The 19,571-nt window shown below is 33.9% G+C and overlaps 2 long non-coding RNA genes across 3 annotated transcripts in view; one reads left to right on the forward strand and one right to left on the reverse strand.

Moving 5' to 3' along the window:
* LOC136971606 (uncharacterized) overlaps nucleotides 1-10,934 on the reverse strand; it is a 40,191-nt gene extending 29,257 nt beyond the window's left edge. Inside the window, exon 1 of the long non-coding RNA XR_010880193.1 lies at nucleotides 10,759-10,934. This is a non-coding gene — a long non-coding RNA (uncharacterized lncRNA). The remainder of the gene's footprint in view (nucleotides 1-10,758) is intronic.
* The window catches only part of LOC136971605 (uncharacterized), an 80,228-nt gene that overhangs the window by 58,711 nt on the left and 1,946 nt on the right, over nucleotides 1-19,571 (forward strand). Inside the window, exon 5 of one of the 2 annotated variants that reach the window (XR_010880192.1) lies at nucleotides 1,444-1,478. The exons of the other annotated variant lie outside the window; for it this stretch is intronic. This is a non-coding gene — a long non-coding RNA (uncharacterized lncRNA). Of the gene's footprint in view, nucleotides 1-1,443; nucleotides 1,479-19,571 lie in introns of those variants that run through there. 2 annotated transcript variants of the gene reach the window in all.

Here is a 19,571-nt window from a genome sequence, read left to right on the forward strand (position 1 = left end):
TATCTAAAAATAATATTACACTCAATTGATCGCGTAATGAGTCAATTTATTATTATTATTTTTTATTTTTTTTTACATTCAAATTCTATTAATAAATATAAAACATTATTCCCATCAATTGTATCGAAATATAGTATTTGAGGAAAGACGATCAAGTACACGTTTAGTATTCTCAGCGTAAAAAATTTCAGTTCACCGTCCTCTCTACTCAATTATTGTCAAGTTAAAAGTTCAGGGAAAGTCGAAACACGCTTTACAGGTGATTGATTCTAGATTCCCGATAACCTTTCTTAAATAGATAGATGAAACTGGTTTGTTTTATTACTATTTCCAATAAGAAAATTATTAGAAATTTTACCATAGTCCGTTCAAAGTGCATTGTTCCACTTGTGCCATTCAGCATGTAATTACACCCCCTGTCCTTGAACGCTATTGTTCTTTCTATTAATTGCATCTTTCTTTTTAATTTTACAGACATCGAAAAGCCCGTTTTACAGACAGATGATAACTCGCGTAACGATTTGGAATAGAGGGGAGGGGGGGGGAAGAAAAAAATGGCTTACAAATATACTCTACCTTGTTGTATTGCAACGGACAATCGTTTTACAAGATGCAGTTATGTTTGTCTACTGGCAGAGTGAATAACATTCCAAAGAACATTTACAATAAGTGAACATCCACCCTGCTTAATACTACAAAATGTGCATCATTGATCATGTCAGATCAATAAGTACTGAACATTTTATTTTCATTGTGATGTTTGAAAACTAGGAAAATTTATTTTTCTAAAGAAACATTATGTCCGACGTTGAATCATTTAGTTTTTGAAAAAAGCATAAATATGACGTATGCTGTATATATCTTTATACAACAATAAATATACCTTATTATTAATCTATGTGATTTCGATAGGAAATTTTTTTTGTTTGTCCGTCTGTGTGTGTGTGCGCGCGTTTTAAACTATATATATATATTTTTTTCTCTTCTCTTTTTTTATAGATTTATATGTATATAAAGAAGGAACGAAATAATATATATTTTGCTTAATTTTAATTATTTTATATGTATTTATTATCTAATATAATGATTAATAATTCGGTTCCTTTTTTACTAAAATTACCCTATTTTTAGGGGATTTTTTAAATAAAAAAGACGGTAGCTTCGTATTATCGATTTGGATACGTTTTGTAAGCATAAATGTACGTTTATCGAAGGAATTAAATAAATATTTTGATTATTTAATTCGATTTGAATACTTTTTTTGAATAGTTTAAATAATCAGAAATTATTTTTAAACTATTTAAATACGAGTTAATACGTTGCATTTATCCTAAGAGTAACTACTTTTTAGAATTGAAACAATCATCTATAAAAACGAATAATTCTGCTTATTATCAATTTCTTTTTTTTTTTCTATATATTTTTCTATATTTTTTTTTTTAGCTTTCATTTTCCCCAAGCTATTGTACAGAGAGAGAGGGTCCTTCTGTACTACTGACAGGACTTGGATAAATTCTTGGTAACAGGAAGTCGGTGATTTTTGTCTGTTGTAATTTCTAGGTGAGTTGTTTTTAGAGAAAATTATACTCAGACATTAGGTCTAATGATTGTCACCTCTCTGCCCTCTTGCCAGACGTCTGTTCTTCCACAATAATTAGTGACACGTAAATTTGCTACATTGTCGAAATTACGCCAGGTAATAATACATGACCTCACCACATGACAGAAGGCCGCTTCGTCTTAGAACTCGAGAACAATATGATTTCAGTAGTCTTGCCTGAAGTACTGGAATCCGTCGTATATTTTCGTATAGTAGAAATATAAAGCAGTTACAAGCAAATATATTATGCGTTTTAAAAAAAAAAGAAGGTTCGGGAGCAATAAAACAATGGTAAATCTTGCTTACAAAATTACTCCATTGCTAAAGAAATAGCCAATTTTTGGTTATACCTTATCTCCTGTTTATATACTCGATTTTATATAAAGAAAACTGCCTTTTTTTTCTTATATATATATATAATACCAAATAATAATTCAAACACCAAATAATTCATCGTTAATACCGAGTAAAAATGCAATTTTTAATGTAATATCGAAGAAATGAAGATTCATTCTCCATCCATTTTCATGCTTCTATTTTTTTTTTTTTTTTTTAATCCGTATGTAGCGTGCCTATGGGGGATAAGCGTAGTTAAAATGGAATATTTCATTTTCTTTCACGTTGTTTTTTTATATATACATACATAGATTTTTTTAAATATATAAATCTACTCTAATGATTATAATAATAATAACAACAATACGGTAAATAAAACAAGTGGGTTATTATGGCACGAAAATACTGCATAAGACTAAGTTCAAGCCATAGATAATTGAACTCTGTAGTGTAACAACGTCCAGCATCCACAAGGCGACAAGATGGCGTAAAAAATCGATTTGAACGAGCAGTTTTTTTTTTAACTTACCCCTCTCCCGGGTAGAGAAGAGGAGAAAGAAAAAACATTAAAGCGTTTCTTCCTCATGCACAGTCATCGTCTGGCTGGTTGAGGGAAAAATCGTTTAATATAATCGTTGCAAAAAGACTAGATTCTTCGTAAAGTTCCTAATATTTCCGGTGGAAATTTTGTTTTTATCGACGTTATATTAATGTATTTTCCTTACAAATAATTTTATTTAACGTCCTGGAATGATTATTATTATTATTATTATTATTTTTTTAATTAAAATATTCTTCTAGATGTATTACGCGTGTTTTAACAGATTATTATTGTTATTTTTTTTGCCTCCTCCCCCTTTATCAATAGGTAAAAAGTCGGTATGAATTTTTATTTAAATCGGGTAAAAACTAGAGAAGAGAATATTATTTATTTAAAACGTATTTTGTAAAAGCAAGAAGAAAAAAATATCATCGGAGCTGATGAAGTATTGATACAATTGCATCTGGCGAACATCTTGTATAGAAATCGTTTGAAATATTCTAGGGGTGTCGCTTGAACGCACTTTTCAATTTTCAGTCACTAGATGGAGCAACTGATGTCTCCAGGGAAAGAAGACCTCCCCTATCAGGCAGTTAAGGAAATTTCTACTTTCATCATATAGGATTTTCGAGGGGAAAGGGAGGAAGCAGGAATCTCCATGTTTTGTTTGATCCGACTTTCTAGCGGAGACGATGCTTAGTTTTGATTATCGTGTCTAAATATATAAGAAGTTTTTTAAATGGTTGGCTGATTGAATGCAGATGGAGTAACATGACAATAAATACCGTTACACACGAATAGTGGAAAGTGGAATATTTATCGAAAGAGACTAGAATAATCAGCGGGAAATCTTTCGCTCCACGTCCTCCCTCCTCGTACATTAACTGTTGTAAAATTAATCAAACAAAAATCATTTGTCCACTGATGTAAGAGGCGATTAAAACAAAGAGCACAAAGGTAGGAATGCCGGAAAGAGAGAGAGAGAGAAAAAGAGCTAATGAACGTGGACGTAGTAACCTCTCGTATGCACTCCGTACATGTTAATGGAAAGAAAGGATGCCTAAGGGAAACAATGTTATCCCTGCAGAAACATCGAATTAACACGGTCCAGAGAAGGTTTATACCTTCGCTATCTTCTTCTTCTGACCAGCCATTGGTCGTTATCTTCCTTGCGTATTTTTAAATTCAATAGCAACTACAACGACCTTCTAAAATCATTAATCTACAAAATAGTTTTTCTTCGCTTGTTACGTTGGTATAAAAGCGGAAACGGCAATGCGGATTTGTAGACTATGTTCTTCTCTCTCTCTAATGATATAGCGTAATGATTCAAATCTCTAAAAAATGAATCTCCGTCGCCGTTCTCCCCGCAGAATAAAAGGTCAGCTACGTCTGACATCTGTCGATCAGCCGGGGGATGTGGTGACAATCGAACCGATACATCTGTCCAGTCTTCTCTATCCAATTGATTTCCATCCTACAAATAGCCGGTCTCGACCTAAAAGGGTGATTACGGACTAGCAGAACTGCTCCCAAATGGCCAGTTAGTGACCATGGCCGTGGTTAACCCAATTGACCACTATCAAGTTTATTCAATTGCTCCCGTCCAGAATCGAGTGACCGCTCGGCCACCAAAAACAAAACACTTTTTTTCCTTTCTTCTTCTTCTTCTTTGCCCTGTCTCGCTCGTTCGGCGCTGATTAACGACAGTCGAAAAATATTATAAAATGTAATTCTGCAGAATATCAACGGCAGCTATTAAACGACCAGTTTATTACAGGAAGCCGCGCTACCAGGGGAAAAAACTGCTCACGTTTTTGCTGTCAGATGATACTTTTTGCGGAATCAAAGTGAATGACAAGCCAGCTAAGTACAGTAGATGTCTTGGATCATGACATTTAGATTACCGATAAAGAAGCGGCCATAAACTATCCATCTCCGTACAGGAGAGACCAGCTTCACCCTGGCAAGCTTCTACATTACGTAGTGAGAGTTTATGGTCGCAATCAATTATAGATTCGCAAGCAGTTGAAATCAGAAGACACGCTACAACACCTTTAACTGCGAATGCCACCAGTTGTAACCCTTTCATTACTTCTACAGCGATTTACTTTATCTTGATGGAAATTTCCGAGGCTATTTAAAATTTTTTTCCATCCATCAAAGGTATATATTTACTATCCGATAGTCTTTATCTTGTTAAAACGACCATTTAACATTTGGAAAATATTTTTTTCTCGCTGCTGTAATGTGATTACCGAGTCGATACCGACACCAATAATAACATCATTTAGTGTCCTAATATTTATACGGTATTACCGAAGATGAAATATACGAAATTTCCAGAAATACTGAAAAATATATATTTTTCTTTATTAGATGTATTTTTGTTATCAGTGTTTTAAAATGCTTGCAAAGTTTTCAAACTTGGATCGTTTACTTATCTCGACGATAATGTCGAAACGATTTTCGGTAATATTTTAGTGGTGGCCCGATACCCGAGCGGGGCTTCAGTTTATAAAATATTAAAGGCCGTTTTTACTGTGTAAATTGGCAATACGAACCGGGCCGAGGGGTGCCGAGGGGAGACTCTTTTTAGTTCGTATTTCCGCCAGTAGGTGAAGTTACGGCTGGTGGTATTAAAAAAAGCCTTGTTTGTAATCCCCAGTCAAGAATGCTCTGGCATTGACTGAGCTTTGCTTTTCATCCCTAATATATCGAGTCAACATCTACTTGGAGGTTGTCCTGTTGCTTAATGCACTCTCTAGATCCCCTGAGTGTGAAACTAAAGAAGCACAATTAAAAACATCGTGTTGATTCCAAGCATGTTACACAAGTCACGTATTGCTCTAAGTGCTTGGTCTGACTATTAAGTTTCTTTAAAAATTCATTTTGTTCCCATAGGTGATGGGCCGGCTAAGACACATAAAACTCTAAAAGCGAAATAGGTTGTCTAGGGAACGATTCCTTTACTCCATCCTTTATTTGTTGACGTATCGGTAACCTGTTTACCAACACCGCCCAATAACTTAATTCGGATTATTAAAACACCACTTTAATTCACCGAGGAAGAACAAAAAAGAGTAGAGACACTTCTTCAAACTATTTGCTGCCCGTTTGTATGCGTTACGTTGCACGCCGAGAAAATATAATCTTCCAAACTGTTTCGGAACAACGCATTCTACTATCTGATATTGCGTGGCTTTCGCTACATCGGGGAGAAATTCGTACTCGATATCGCTCAGGGGTTGGCTTTCCCGTCTGGCTTCGTGATGTGACTAATGGAGAAGATTTCTTTTTCCGAACAAGCATCTACAATCCACACAAAGGGTAGAGGAGAAGTCTCTCAATCTTGTCGCCAGCTTTATTGATCCCATATCTCAGTAAACATTCTCTAGTTATGGGATAAAAGTTTTACTCCCCTACTCTTTTTTCCCTGATTAGCGAGATCTATATCGTTTAAGAAATGGCGAATTTCGTTCTAATGGTTCTCTTACCCGATAAATAAAGCAAATAATAAAAATCGAGTCGATAATTTTTACGTAAATGCGTACGGATTTATGAAAATATTAATAAATTGCCAAGAAATTCTATTGGATATAATGGGAAACAATACGAGTATTAGACGTATGGCGTCACACGAACATTACTAGCAATCGATACTCATTAAAAATCACGTGTTACTTAAGAGAGATGACAGTTTCCCCGCATGCGTCATTTGAATTTCAAAATGATATTCTTCTATTATTTATAAGCCAGACGAAAGCATTTTGTAACTAATTAGCTATAATACGTTTGATGTTTTATTGTTTTTTTTTTGCACGAGACGACTTTTAGGAATAGAAAAAGCACGAGAATATGAACAATTTCCATTCAGGATAAACAATGACTCTTTTATGCGGTTCCTTCAAACAGACATTAAAATGGATTGAAAGTGGCTTCTCCTGCAAGAATAGGACATCTCTATGCATAACGTGGACGTCTTTTGCTTCGGGCTTACCCTCCACATTAGTTCCTAGGAACAAACAAGGAAAGATGTGCCGATGCTGACCGCGTAGTGGGATCTCGACAAATAGAATGTGATGTCTCTGTCACGTGATACACATCCCATCCATTAGAAAAGTTGCAGAAATTCTCAGGGGTCTCTCCACTCTCCATCACTTCATTTACATTGGACAGTATATCTTCTTTCATAACTCGTAAGGTCATGTTGCCTCATCATTCTGTTACACAACAAGACAGGATGATGGAGACAACGCGACCTTAAGAGTATAATAAAATCTCCCGGTTCACTCCGTGCATTCATATAAATATATATATATATATATTTTAGTATTTTTCTTAATAAAATATTAATATTTCGGCTGATAAAAGTCAAGTTCGTAAGTCTCTACCTTTAATTTTTAAACGGTATTAATTATCGTTAGTTAAGATGGTTTGATTGGTAGTTGCACATTTCCTTCGTGTTTTAAACTAGTTGATTATTGGTTAGAGGAAAAGACACTTCGCCTCTATTGGACGGAAAAAGGATTTAGTCGCCGCTAAGACAACCCTTTCTGCACGTCACAGTGCCGGATGATGATTATTGGCGGGTGGCGTACAGAAATTTTAATTAAGCTCTTTAATTTTAAAGGGATTTTTACAACACGAAAGGACAGATGTCCGACATTTCCTACTTTCTTCACATTCGGTGACAAACCAATATCAAAGGGCGACATAAGTCGACATCTAGGGAGATTAAGGTTCTTCTAATCCAGGAAGTAACCCTGCGAGTCAACTGATAATCCGATTTTCACCCCTTCCTACCTAAAGAGACGTGTACACAGATGCTGGTAGACTTGGTTTTTTCCCCTCCTGCTTCTTTAAACCTTTTTGATCTTTTATCTAATGGTTTTTTACGTCTAAATGATTTATAAGATAAAAAAAGAAGAAAAGGAGACAAAAAAATTCTTACAAGTAAATGGCTACAAATTAAAGGAATTTTTTTTATATTATTATTATTAAACGAGAAACCGAAATATAATAAAAAATTTTTAATTTTTATAGATAAGGGCGAGCGATAATTAGGTAGTAGTTTAAAGGTAATTTTTGGCTGTAAAATACACGTAGAGAATAGCAGTTTTTTTTAAATTATAGTGTCGAAAAAAATCCATATAACATCGCTTACAATCTCCCGAAAATGGGGCAAGTGAACGAACACGAATTAGATTTGTTATTAAAGGCAGTCAACTGAGGAAATGCAATGGCGTCACCAAGAACGAATTGTATTAGAAGTCTTTACGCGGTAAAATTTATTTGCCTTTGAAATAACGAACTTTAGCCTTCCCCCCTTTGGTAAATTGGTACTTAAGCCCAACTACCTTCTATAAACAGCACTGGAAAACCATAAAGAGAATAGCCCAAACTTCTATCAACATACGCGTTTGGAAACACCATGGCAGAGCAGCTAAGGATATAGGTGGAAGGGAGTAAAGTGCGGGACAGATATCCTATTACCAGTAATAAGTGAGTGAAAGGAGACTACATTTTAAGGAGTAGATAGTTTTCGGTTTATTATGACTCGTTTTGAAATGCAAATTTTACCCGAAACAGGGAAATTACACGTGGAGTAAGCTTAAGAAATTAAAGCCGGAAAAAGTTGGGAGGAAAAAAAAAAATAATGCAACACTTTTAAAGCTACAAATAAATGTATGGGTTTGGCCGTCATTAATATTCCTGTCGGTATCAGGTGTGTAAAACTAATGTTTCGGTAACAACCGTTATCGGTTACGCTTTTTCGAATCTAGTGTCTCAATTAGTGGTGAGTTTAATGCATTTCTCTCTCTCTCTCTTTTCCGATCTGTGAAAATTCTGACAAGAATAAGAGGGGAAAAAATTCGGCTCGTGCCGGCTGTCGACGTATAAGAAGCGAATTGCCAACGACGTATCCATAGCTCATATTCAATGTACCATCAGATTTTAATTCAAATAGGAAGTACTTTACATAAATCTTCGATTTGCAAGCTGCCACGAGGTGTAAAAGAGCAGCAATGCAGACAAACATTTCCAAGCACCTTCTGCCACCAACATGGCCGCGTTAATGTTCCCCATTATTAATAGCGTGATTTACTGCGCCCAAGAAGAAAAGGGGGTTACTCATGCTATCGATGATTTATGCTGATGGTATTTGACCCCTTTTATTCCTCCACACAACACTTGTAACCCTTTCTGCAACTTTTCTGACCCCGCCGAAGCGACACCCGAAATCAAACGGATCACAATCAATTGGAGTATTATAAATGACGCTAATAAAATATTACTATTTTTGCCTCCAGGTGTGGCTAATAGTCTGTTTCCATTTTTTCTCCCACCGGATCTAAGCGATTAAACTTTAAACGCGTGGGAATATTAATAGGAATATTTTAATTCCTTTCTTAATTTTAAATTCAGAAATGGTTTGAAAATTTTAATCATATTATTAGCCATAAAATATCAAAAATTTATACGTTAATAATCTCGTAAGAGGATCGTTAGGGGCCATCGGATCTCGCAGTCATCCAATATCGCAAATACCATTTAGGATATCAAATTGTTCGTCTTTCGATCGTTTCTTTAAGCACCTCCGACTGAAAAACCTTCTTCATGAAAACTTTATCTACTAAGTTTTCTCTAAGTTTCGGGGATATTGGAAAACTAGATGACTCATTGTTCGCGAGAGAAATAGCTTACGTGGAGTCGGCAGCCATTTTTGCCCATCAATAGATGTATAATTGAGAAGTACCTTTTTTTTGGCCTTTTCTAATGTCTTCAAAGCTATGTATAGTTTACAACCGCGGAGGTTCACCTCCCCCGCATCGGCGTTGTACCTTTCATAAAAATTACATTCCATCCCGCTATTTTATGTCTATCATGGACTGCTCTTTATGCTATCTGTTTACTTTCCAGGTTTCTCATAATTCCGCCTAATGGAATCACTATAGTTGTGGAGTCACGTGTCCCGGGACACGTGATGTCTGTTTTCATTGGTCAACAATCAAAATTGACGTCAAAGGAGTCACCGATAGTTAAAAAAATCACAGCAAACCCGAGGTCGTTAGATCACCATTTATGGATATTTTATTTCTTTTTTTCTCGTTAGGTAACCCCTCTTATAACATTTTTATGAACTTTGGCTAGAATTTTGTTTTGGGTTTATATGTTTTACTAAGTAACCGGGCTACGCCCTTTCCTCTAAGTCTTCTTGACCTGTTGAACCATCCCGGATCATGAATACTGCACAGTTTAATCAGCTAATTACCTTCTTACAAAAGTCGATACGGCCTGTTCTGTTATGATCTAGGATATATCCTACAGCGATTTCTACCGAAGAAAATGCTTAATATTTCAATTGAAATGGAAGTATGTATTCTTCATCCTAATTAAACATCCTCTTAATTGTAAATTTTGCTAAGTTTCTTCCTCTTGTCGTGTTAACCGTCACTACAATTACACGACAGTAAATATTTCGATTCGATTGCGGCATTCTTCTCTCTCTGTTTTTCGTATAAATTCGGAAAAAATCGAGTTAAAAATAGTCCACTCACTCAATTTTCACTCCTTCGATCTTACGCGAATAATCAAAGATTTAGTGGGTCAATATTTTCGAAATTTTGCCAACAACTTCTGTCCAATATTTTTATTATTATTATTATTATTCTTTTATTTTTATTTTAAACAGTATAAGAATTAAGTAAAAAAAAAGATTCTAGAATTATCGACATTGTAAAATAGATGAAATCGTAGCATATCTGTTTTAAAAGTATCCGTTCTATCAATCATGTAGTTCAAGTAGATTGACTACTGGGAACCGATAACATACGATTCTGTCAAAGACACAAATAAAACAGAGTAGCATCTTTTCATCTGGTAAATGCGAACTTTCAGTCCTCAAGGACTGCTTAAATATTCGACTCGCCGGACAAGTGACACCAAATTTGTCACCGATGCCCGACTGTGTCGTGACTTTGCTGTCGCCTTGTTTCTCCCCGTGAGAAAGGCTCAACATCTTTGATAATATTCCAAACCATTTATTACAACGTTATCTTTTATAACATCGATAAATGTATCGGGAAAGACTTGAATTTTTAAACCTGTTTTTAAAATTAATGATATTGCTTTATATTCTCTATTATATATATATATATAAGATATAATATTTATTTATATGTATATATTTATATTAAATTAAAAACGTAATAATTTAACCGACAATTAAAATCTTGTAACCAAAGTGTGATGCAACACGAAAAGAAACACGGCTTACCTCTCCTCTTCCGCCTCGTATTTTAGCCTCGGTTAGAGTAATCCAGTGGAGAATTAAAGCCCTCTTATCGTGTTTAACACGATCTCGCTAGTCCCCTGTCGGATAGCGAATTGACCTTCCTGTCTGGACAACTGGGCCTCCGATTCTAGCCGTGTCACGTGATACTGCCAATTCTCTCCGACCTAGTGCAGTTGGTCATCACTGCCGGACTCTGTCGTCACCAGGAGAAGCATCATTCACAGGGGCAGTCTCTCGATTTTGTTCGATGGCGTGTCGGAGTTTATTTTATTTTTATTTTTTCCCCCTTTTATCTTATCGAATTTTTAACGGGCTGCGCCGAAAATAAACGAAAGAAAAAGCGAAAACAAAAGAGAATTTCACCGGTTTTATGAAAATGTTTTATCTCTTTCTACAAAATTTTCTAAATATCGATTAAAGAAAGGAAATCTTCCCGTTAGAAAACGTCAGTATCTTTTAGATCATTCGAGTTTAGTGAAGAATATATATGTCGGCGTGTTTAAAATTTAGTTGCTTATCACGGCGAGAGTGACTCGGTTAACAAGGCCACTTAGCTGCAAAAAAATCCTCCAAGTTTTGCTAACGTCACTTCTTATTCGTAGCAGTTAATACTTTTGTCTTTGTGAATAATTCATCGCCTTTCGGAGGCCAACCTTCGCCAACATAAAAAGTATTCAATTAATTTGATAGAAAGGAGGTTCTTTTTAAGCTACTATCTTCGCAGGTTGTAAATTATAGACCCCCCTCTTTCTCGGTATAAAGAATATACTAACTAATCTTGTCCAGAAAAGCGGGATTATTTTAAAATAATAATTCTCCAACGTTGACTATACGTAACAAAAAAATATAATGGTTATAAGATAAAATTGATTGGAAATATTTTATCCCATGCCAGCGTGTAATTGTTTCTAGAATGGATATGATGAAAGTAAGGTGCTTAAAGCGATACCTCGTCAGCTTGACAGAGGAACCCAATAACTCTGTAAGACCAGACAGAGTTCAATTTACCTGATACACCCCTCAAGTCACGTACAAATAACAGAGAGGTTGCACAACCAGATGTTGCTAATCCCTCCGGCAAAAAGATTCTGTTTAAATAACCAGAATTTTTCCGCACACGTGAATCTCTCTCTGAAGTTTTACGTGCACAATTAAAAAAAACAGAGAGAGAGAGAGAGAGAGACAGGCTATCTTATATTCTTAATATTAATCTCTTACCCCGGATGGACAGGACGAGTTTTTTCCCCCCTTCTTTTCGTATAGAAAATCGAGATTTTCTATCCCTTTTTTTTATAACAGAGGAGAACAAAATTCTGGGGCAGCAGGCAAAACAAAAGATTCTGTCTACCACGTTTTATTGTCAGTGTACGGCTTGGTAATTAGTCATGCCCTTCCTTCCCTCTCGCTCAGAATGTTTTTTTTTTTCTTTTTTTTTCACTCTCCACTATAAAGTAATGTCTCCCCTACCCAGACAATCGATTTTTTCTTTTCCACGATACTGTTAACTAGCCGTGTACAAGTTCTTTCTTTGCAGTCTACATTGTTAAAGAATAGAATTTTAGAGGATTCCATCATCCACCTACGACTTAAAACACACGTAACTCCTCCGCATCATTAAGTTTAACACCGTTTCTATCTCAAGACTTGTTGTTGTTATTATTATTATTATTATTTTAAAAAAGGAGTATATATGTATTTTTTAAAATGGAACGTGGTGTCAACTCTCACCCGGACAGGTGGCTCCCTCTAGTGAGCGAAAGACAGACTAAAGAGATGACTGATCGATCGAGTTTCGCGTTTTTCGCTAAATTTTTATATTATCGTGAACGCTTCTAACTCAATTGTTATCGATTGTAAAAATGTTTTCCTTAATCGCGAGATTGACACTTTTGTCTAGAGCTACAACTCGACAAAAAGTTGTTTAAGCACCCCTCTCGCTATCGATTGCTCTGGCAATTACACATGACCAGCCGATGGGCGATTAGCTTGTTCTGTTTTTAATCTCGCACCCTTCTATACGCTGGCACAGGAGAAAAAAAGAGGGGGGGGAAATATATAATATATATATATATATAATAATAATAAGAAGAATTAAAAATCGTATCGATTTTTCAAATTTTTAGCGGGTGGATAGGGTGGCATTCGCAATATATTCCAGATTAGTGCTATAGAACAAGATGCTCTTCCAATTACCGGCAGCAAAATTTAAAATGTAAATATGATTTTAACAAGGAGTCGGGAATTTTTCACCCCTCCTCCTTTTTTAAAAATTCTAATTTCGTTGGAAGCTCGGTAAAAATGACTGTAAGACCTCGAACCAACAAGCACACCTTAACAACCAACCGTATTAATGTAAATACTTAAACTCAGGGGAGTTTTGTGCAAGAAGATAAATATAAAAGTTAATACTTTCTTCATCAAAGAAACCGTCTTTAAATTACAATATCTGTATATAATCTGATGATGCCTTTATGAAAATTCGGACTCCCCCCTCCCTCCACTCCATTTTATTTTTTAACTCATCTTCGGCTTAATCAGTAAAATTAATTCTTATTATTATTTTATTTATTTTTGACTAATTCTGAATTGGCTGGTGTGTTACTCGGACGGTCGAAATTATTAAAAAAATATCCACACCACTCGATATTCTATCGATGAACCTTCCTTGATATTGAACATCGGCAAAGGGGGGGGTGCGAGGTTTCTGTCGAATGTAACTTTGGTTCCTTTGCTGGAGTAGATTTTTTGGAAATCGAATTATAGTGTAGAGAGTGAGTCTGAATTAACTCGATAGAAATTTTAATACATAATAACTTCTCAAAAAACAAATTAATTTAGTAAGTGGAACGAAGGATGCGGAACAGATGTTGGGATCAAAATTGGTTGGAAAATAAAAAAAAGAAGAGAAATCCCGATATGCAGCTTTTAAATAAAAGCGAATTTATCGTGAAAAATAAATAAACACTACATAAATTATTAAAAACTGAATAAAAATTCTATAGAAAATATTTTAAAATTTTACGAAACAACTGATTGAAATTTTGTAGAAAGATTTTTTGGGGGGTCGAATTTAGCTAATTATATATACTACACACACACGCACACAGAGAGAAACATATTGTATTTATCAAAATTTATAAATATTAAAGGAACAATTAAGAAAAATGCCGTTAATTAAACGTAAGTGACGATGGTTTCACACGGTAGAGGTGGTGAGATAATCGAATTTTTTTTTTTTTTTCTTTTTTTTCAGATTTAACAAGTAAATAAATCGAGTTATTAAATTCGACTTTTCTTGATGAACATTTTTGTAATCGAAATGAAGAGTATTCTTTCCTTACGCTATCAGTAAAGTCAATCCATAGACTTCAGAAAGCAATTTCAAGCAAAATGTGGCTTTCCAGTTGTGTTTCAGAATCTGGGGAATGTCCTGTGATTACAGAGCATAACGCTTAATTGCGCTCACCACCACAACACTGTTATGGTTGAAAGACTTTCAGGTATTTCTCCGATACAGCTCAAGCTAGTATATATCTTTCAAAAGAAAGTGTCTCTGTAATGGTAACTCATAGTAGTGTATTTCTTACGATCCAGGCAGAATTTTTTTTTAAACTGAATATTAAAGCGAATAACTTGTTAAGAATTTTTTAAATTATAAAGTGTTCTTAAGACACATTTACTTTAAACCAACCCCTCCTCTTTTTTTATATTATATTTATTTATTTATTCGTAGTTGCCTCCCGTGCTGGAAACAATATAATATTTTAAATTTAAGACACTGCTAATTATTATCCTCACATAATTGAGTACCCATTAGTCCAATAAAAGCTTTATGTAATTACGGAAGGGAGGAGAAAGACGGTTGGATGAATCTATCCCGCATCAATATATCAAGTAAAGTTTAATGTGGAAATGTGCGAATTAACGGCATCGGATGCAAGAGTAGAAAAATGAAGAATGACTTTAAACCTCGCGGGAAATTTTCACAAAAAGCAAGAACTTGTCACGTGTCCTAACGGGACACAAAAAACTACAACGTCCTTTCTCTCTCGCTTCTTTTTAAAGTGGTATTTTATATATATATAATATATATATATATATATATGTTTTTTTTTATATATATTTTTTTTGTTTTTTTACCGACTGCATTAGATGTTGCGGCCACTTCAATCTAAATGAGAAGAAAGAAAGAGAAAAAAGAAAGATAAAAATGTCAGATAATTACTTTCTAACCATTTTCATCACGCCATTCCTATAAGACTTTTTTGGTTCGAGTGCTACAGTAAGGGGACCAAACACAGGAGATTCGTTGGATTTCGGTCTCTAAGGCGAAGGAGATAGAAAATTCAAAAGTTGTTGTTGTTGTTTCGATACCCCCCTTGGGACGAGTGTTTTAAATACAATCGATAAATCGAGTAGTAAACACGATGCTTTCAATCAGTTTATCATAAAACAAATTGTTTTATTAGAAATTTTCTCTTTCTCCATCCGTGTTTCTGCTTCGTTTCAATGCGTATAACAATCTAAAGAAAGAAAGAAAATGCAAATAGAATATATTTATTATTTCCTCCTCCTCCTCTTGGAAAATTCATTTTGGAGTAACGCTTTTAACTTATCGTTACGTCTCCTTTTAAATGACAGACGTCGTAACCGTCGTTACAAAGGTCGAGCTTGATGTTAATTAATCGAAAATATCTTATAATTAAGTTATTATTAACCACAATTTTCATTTAAAATTCTAACCGTTGGGGCCATCGGAGAGCAAATTCAACAAAAAATTGTTACGTCATTTCGGATCAAAGATGATGTCGAACAAAATACGAAACATTTAATGAGCATTTATATTAATTTTTTTTCCCTCTCTCTCTCTCCATCTTCTAACTTTTTTGAATTTCATTTAAAGATATCTCATTTAATTAACCTATTATCGTCACATTTTCTTTTAAATGCCAACCATCGAGACCAATGACAGATAGTGTAAATAAATTTTCATTTTAATCCTTTCTTATCTTATTCCGGAAGAGAAAGGAAGAGAAAGAAAGTAGGGAAAAAAAAAAAAAGGGAGAAACCTCCTTTCTTCTGGCATCTGAACTAACACTTCTAAGTGTCAGTAGCCGTGAAAACACTATTGTGCTCTTGATTTTTATTCTTTTTTTTTTCCTCTCCCTTCATTGTTATCATTGGAACAAATATTTAGTATTGTGTCAATGTGTTAATACAACTTACGAAAATCGATATGTATATGTATATAAACACGTCTCTTTATTCCTTTCTAGTGTTTTTACTCCAGAAAAATTTCATATCTGCTAAAAAAATCTACGCTCTTTTATTTTAATTTAATTCCATAATCTAAATGATGAATAGCACTAAAAAATATATACATATATATATATTTATTTTTTTTGGCAAATAAAAAGAGGGTTAAAAAATCAACTGGGCAACTCCACCGGTCGTAACCGCTGAGGGTTTTGTATTAACAGCCATCCGTTCTGTTTTATCTTCCCCGCAGCCACTGATATTACGTGGAAGCTCGTAAACCACTGATTTTACACTCTGCAAGTAAGAAAGTCAACTTCTGTAATTACACAATTTTAGCACTGGCGTAAATTAATAATATATTTTCTGGCTGGATGTCGCCGCCATTTTGTACACGACATTGATAGTTACCAGATCTAAGTTCCATCTTTCTAGAATAGTAAATAACAAGACATTGCCAATAAAAAGACCACCAAAGGATCCCATATATGCCAGGGATTGATGTTGTTGGTCAAACTATGCCTCGTTAATCGAGATTGCTACACGCACAAGTAGTGCTTATACAAGTTTCAATTTAGATTTCCTTTTCCTTTTTTTTTCCCACGTTCTTCTTTGTATTTTCTATGCAATGATGTTATGGAAAATATTGGCACGTGTGCGTATAATAATGGCCGATATAAATTATAATCGGGAAGATGGATCAGCTGCAAATTTTTTCCGTCTTTCTATGTGTTTTTTGAGGTATATGGATTACTATTTAGTCGATCCTCTGGGCATATTGTTAGTACATGCACGGTTATCTTGGGATGTACTCCTTAAAAGTTCTGGTTTTTCTCAAGGGTCTGTGGATAATGTCCCATTTTCCCTTTGGAAATACCTACCAGAGATCTATTAGTTATTTTCTATATATATGTGTGTGTGTGTGTATTTTATATTAATTCGATTAATATTCTAAACAATTCAATTATGCAATTCTCAGCTACTATCTTTTTTAAAATAAAAAATAATAATTTTTATTCTAAAAATAAAACGTTTGAATATTTTATTTTGTAATTTGTTTAAAATAAAATTTGTAAAATGGAACACATTTAAGATCATTTTAAATTCTAATTTTTCTGGTGGATCTGTAGATAATGTCCCACTTTTCCCATATGGAAATAAATAGTAAACATCTATCATCTTTCTTATATATATTTTAAAATACCAATTATATTTTCTAATGAATTAAATTATACAGATATTACCTGTTTTGCGGAGAAGAAATTTTAAAATAAAATTTACATTTTTAAGCTATAAAAAAATAAATGATAATAAAATAAGTAGTTTTTCCTTAAAAACGATAAAATATAGAACACAGTTCTAGTTTCTTTTATGTATATAATGTCCCAGTTTTATTATTAGAGAAGGGCCTTTAGTGAAGGAGTAGAGAAGACCCCTTTTGTGTTCTTCTTTTGTCATTTTTCCCCATTTTTTTTGAACAAATAAAATACATAGAATGTTTCTTTAAATAATTTACTTATTCGTTTGTAAAAAAGTAACAAAATTTACACCATTAGGAACCATTCCTATCGGGGAAAAATCCCCAACTTTCCCTCCTCTCGACGGCCTTGATAGAGAAAGAACATTGTACTTATATCTTCTTATAGATAATTATCCTTAATTTAAATAAATAGAATATTAATTAGAATAAATATTGAATCTATTTTATATAAAATATATTCAGAATAGTTTAAATTATTCACTTTCTGAAGCACTTCTACAGTTTACTTGACTAACATTTCTAATTGTAAGTTAGTTTCTACAGAAAGGAGATCGTTATACGGCATAAATATTTGATATTTGGAATGTTATACGTTGTATTCCCAACATAGTCATAAAAATTGTAGTATCTGTTAAGAGAAATGAAGCAAACTATTGTTACTTTCTGGGATCCATCGATAGAAAACGAATATTTCTCTAGAGACGTGGCACAGTATAATGTAAATTGCGGTTTTCTCTTTGGTGTGTGTATATATATATATATATATATATACGATAGAAAGTAAGGAGCTGGAGGATTCCTGCTGGGGGCATCGACAGATATCGATATTCTCTTGGGCACAACGATAGCAACTGGTGTTCCTCGGCTGTACTTCAAGCTACGTTTTCAAACAATCAAGAAATAATCGACAGGAGTTATGACTGATGAAGGGCCCGAAGATAAACGTTTCGATCAGTTATTTACGATTATTAACACAGAATCTATTTGTAAATTATAGTTTTTTACTATGAAAAATTTGATTGGTAAAACTGTTAAGTAGGTTTGAAAAATAAGAAAATCGAGTTGTTGGAATGGACAGGGGGAGTAGAGCAGATGATGCAGTAATGTCTTACAAAAGGGGTGAAAATGACGTCACGAATGCGATTTGTTCCGTCTCTTCTCTTTATCATAATTCTATCTATTGATTTCTGAAGCTTTTAGAAAATAAACTTGGGTGAAAAATGGCACTTTTACGGTAATTTTGTTAAGTGTCGCCAGTTAAAGTGACAAATTTCTCCTTCATCATTCAACTATAAAGAGTAAAATGACATATTTTTCTTCCGAAAAATAAGAAGTTATTTCGAATCGATAAATATTTTTCTACCGACTTTATTTGGAAAATAAACGATCAACCGGAATAAATTATTAAATTGCCGATTAACAGCAACGGGGAGTACATTTTATAAGACGAGAAGAAGAAGAAGAAGAGGGGGAGGAGGAGGAGGAGAGGAAAAAACCGTACAGAAATTAAATTAAATCCCTCCGAATAGTTCCGCTTCCGGCCGTCAGATAGCAGCACCGACTACACAAGGAGTAAATTAACCCCCCCACCCGCAGACAGTAATTATAAAATACTGTTTTGTTCACAAGTATATTAAATTTCAGTTCATTATATTTAACATAAATTGAGCTCGACGCATTAACTACTTAATGATAATTAAAAAAAACAACAACGCAATTTTTTAACCCAAATTTAAACTTTATTCTTTTAATTATTTCATTAAAATTAAGTTATTTTCGTCGAGTGTATATAGCGTACGTATAAGAGAAGAGTATATGTTGAAGTTTACATAATTAAATTTTGTTTTGATGATATTAATTAAAGTAGTTTGCAGAGAAATTAAATCTAGCAATAAGTTTAGTCATTTATTTTTAACAAGGGCATCAACAGCGAAAGAAAACAAATTCTCTTTGTTGTTGCCAACGGGGTAAGTATCATTAAAAAGTACTTTTAGTCGAGAAAACAGTCAAATTCGTTAAATTTTAAACTGTTTTCTTCCACGTGTATAGCAAACACAAACATTTTGTAATATCACTTAAAATAAATTTCCCAAACGTCGAAAAAATCGACATTACGAAACCTTTTTTTTTTTGCAAATGGCCGGAAAATTTACTTCAATACATTTAAAATAAATATAAAAAAAAGAATACGAAAATAGTTCGAGTTTTGATTTTTAAATCGAAGCAATCAATACAAGAGCTCCCCCTATTGCAAATAAACAGAATTTAATTTCATCCC

Source organism: Centruroides vittatus, unplaced genomic scaffold (assembly GCF_030686945.1).
Source record: "Centruroides vittatus isolate TY-2023 unplaced genomic scaffold, ASM3068694v2 contig_2634, whole genome shotgun sequence".
In the NCBI taxonomy this organism is placed as follows: Eukaryota; Metazoa; Arthropoda; class Arachnida; order Scorpiones; family Buthidae; genus Centruroides; species Centruroides vittatus.